The sequence below is a fragment of the Cynara cardunculus genome (genome assembly GCF_001531365.2).
Source record: "Cynara cardunculus var. scolymus isolate 2C chromosome LG 4, CcrdV1, whole genome shotgun sequence".
NCBI classification, from domain to species: Eukaryota; Viridiplantae; Streptophyta; class Magnoliopsida; order Asterales; family Asteraceae; genus Cynara; species Cynara cardunculus.
In genome coordinates, this window is record NC_037531.1 from 9,797,812 (window position 1) to 9,800,772 (window position 2,961).

The window sequence follows — 2,961 nt, forward strand, 5'->3', positions numbered from 1 at the left end:
TCAAATTGTGTTCACGGTTCATTTGTGTTCAAATTGTGTTCACGGTTGTTCATTTGTGTTCAAATTGTGTTCACGGTTCATTTGTGTTCAAATTGATCAATACCGAAAATCGTTATTACCGTGTTTCTTATGCGATTTAGGAATTCATACAAGAATAAACATGGAAGATCAATAGTAAAAAAATTAATAATATGAATGCATATTTTTTGGGATTTGATTGTTTGTAACTCCCCATTAATTGTTTAGAGTTACAAGTGAATTCAATTTACTAGAATACCCTTGTAAGGGTAAAATGAACAAGACATAAACCAATAAGAATAATGGAATTTGATTGGTTGAGAAGGTTTTCAAAGTTAACACAAAAATGATGGTTAACATTTGATCTTCTCTCTCTCTCTCTCTATATATATATATATATATATATATGTATATATATATATATACTCCCAATCATATCTTAACCCATTAAATAATGCTAATTTTACACAAATCCATATTAGTGAATTAGATTTTAGGGTTTCTTTTTGTTTCCTAACACACATGATTTTAGGATTAAGGTAGTTTTTCATTTACAATTTATTTTTCTAATCCATTTACATAATTATATCCCCATTTTTTAGAGAGGTTAATCATGGATGATTTTTAGAGAGATTAATTATGAATGATATCGGGGGAAAAGTTCAAACGAGAACTCTTGTAATTTACAAGAACGTGAGAACAACTTATTAACCACATATTGTGATAACAATTAAAAATTAAAAGATTTTTGAAATAAATTTAAAACAATTCAAAAAGTTTTGAGATTCAAAAGGATAATAACGGAAATCAAAATCATACAATTTTAAACACGAACACATTATAATCCTGGAAATTAGAGTTATCCACTTAATTCAACAGTTATCGTTTTGATCATGGTGGGATATGGGTGTGATAATCATGTGATATGGTTTCGATCGGTTAGGGTTAGACAATCACACATTTATCACAACGATTACTCATGGTTTCGATAGGTTTGGATTAGAAAATCACACATTTATCACAACGATTACGGGTAAATCCACTAAATGATTTGGTGTGATATGAGTGTGATAATCATGTGATATCACTATTATAACATCACTTGGGCACTCAATTTGATCATGGTTTCGATCGGTTAGGGTTAGACAACCACACATTTATCACAACGATTACTCATGGTTTCGATAGGTTATGGTTACACTCGATTGATCATGGTTTCGATAGGTTATGGTTACACAATCACACAATTATCACAAGGGAAAAAAAGATAGTAGGTGTGATAATCATGTGACATCACTATCATAACAGAGAACTCGATTTGATCATGGTTTCGATCAGTTAAGGTTAGACAATCACACATTTATGACAACGATTACTCATGGTTTCGATAGGTTAGGATTAGACAATCACACATTTATCACAACGATTATGGACGAAATCCACTAAACGATTTGGTGTGATATGGGTGTGATAATCATGTGATATCACTATTATAACATCACTTGCGTACTCAATTTGATCATGGTTTTGATCGGTTAGGGTTAGATAATCACATATTTATCACAACGATTACTCATGGTTTCGATAGGTTATGGTTACACTAATTGATCATGGTTTTGATAGGTTATGGTTACACAATCACACAATTATCACAAGGGAAGAGAAAAGAATGGAAACGAAGAAAAAATGGATAATTATAATTAATTAAAATAAAACAAAATTTATTTAATTACATTACTGTTCTTATTAATTTATTTATATTTAATATAAATTAATTTATTAATTAAAAAAGTTTGAGGTTATTGGGTTGTTCTCGTAAATCACAGAGGTTCTCGTTTGAACCTCCACCTGATATCGGTTCCATATTTATATCCCAATTTTTAGGGAGGTTAATCCGGTTGTTTACAATTGTATCTATTGTTCATATGGGTGCTCATGGGTTGAGTTGATCGGGTTGAAGACATTTGAACAACCCAACATAATGTTTGCGATTTGAAAAATCTTAAGTCAACCCAACCCAAATCAAAGTGCAATCCCAACCCAATCCAAACCATACGAGTTAGTCGGGTTGGTTGGGTTGATACTTTTGGTACATTAAAATATTTTTCTAACATTGAATATGTTATTTCCTTACTCATATTTCTTTTTCATCATCCACAATTTGATACAACTTATCTATACTTCTTAAGTATATCATGTTCATTTAATTTTTCTCAATTTACATATATATGATCACAGTTACTGAAATATATATTAATGAGTTATATAGAGATATAAATAGATTGAAAATATGTGTATATGAAGAGCATACATGATAGTGTAATTGTCTAATGTATATATTAATAGAAATTCAACAATCATATTAAATCTAAGAAATAAAAAGATATTGGGTTCAAATAATAATAACCTAATATCAACTCAATACCTACGATTTGAAAATTTTACAGCTTAATTACACATCGGGTTGCTTCGGGTTAAGTTATTTCGCGTTGGATTGGATTGGGTTGCTCCGGTTGGTCGGGTTCTTAAACACCCCTAATTGTTCATTGTTGAAGAAAATATTTGTTCATAAGTGAAAACAAAGGGTTGTTATCTTCTGCCCTACATTTCATTAGTAAATTATTAATTAGTTCATGAATCCTTTTGTTATCAATGAAGTACCTAATTGTTCATAAGCGAAATCAAATGATGTTATCTTTAAGTTCATAAATGAATGTCATAACTAATCACATGTGAATTATGCAATTGTTCTTTTCGAAGAAATTTCAGGAGCTTAAACTATTTTCTAACCCGACATCTAGTATAATTTTACTAGATTACCCTTTGTTTACCTATATTTTTCAACAAAAACCCGTCTCTCTCTCTCTCTCTTATATATATATATATATATATATATATATATATATATATAGACTTGGGATCATGTGAGACCAATGGTTTTTC